The sequence below is a fragment of the Sinocyclocheilus anshuiensis genome, unplaced genomic scaffold (genome assembly GCF_001515605.1).
Source record: "Sinocyclocheilus anshuiensis isolate Anshui unplaced genomic scaffold, SAMN03320099.WGS_v1.1 scaffold373, whole genome shotgun sequence".
Classification (NCBI taxonomy): domain Eukaryota; kingdom Metazoa; phylum Chordata; class Actinopteri; order Cypriniformes; family Cyprinidae; genus Sinocyclocheilus; species Sinocyclocheilus anshuiensis.
Genome location: NW_015537962.1, coordinates 931,877 through 932,126, shown reverse-complemented (window position 1 = coordinate 932,126; position 250 = coordinate 931,877).

The window sequence follows — 250 nt, the reverse complement described above, 5'->3', positions numbered from 1 at the left end:
CATTATTTTCCATATAATGTACATTATTGTTGCTCCTCTATGCCCTGCCTTTCTGAAACGCGTTGATTTTACAAAGCTCATCCTTCTGAAAAAGCGAGGTATACGCTGATTGCCCAGCTATCCAGTGCGTTGTGATTGGCCGAATGCCTCAATCGTGTGACGGAAATGTTAAGCCTCTTAACATACTGTGATGCCGTCTCCCAGCAGGACGAGACAAAACCAATAAAACCCATTACAAATGAGGCATTTG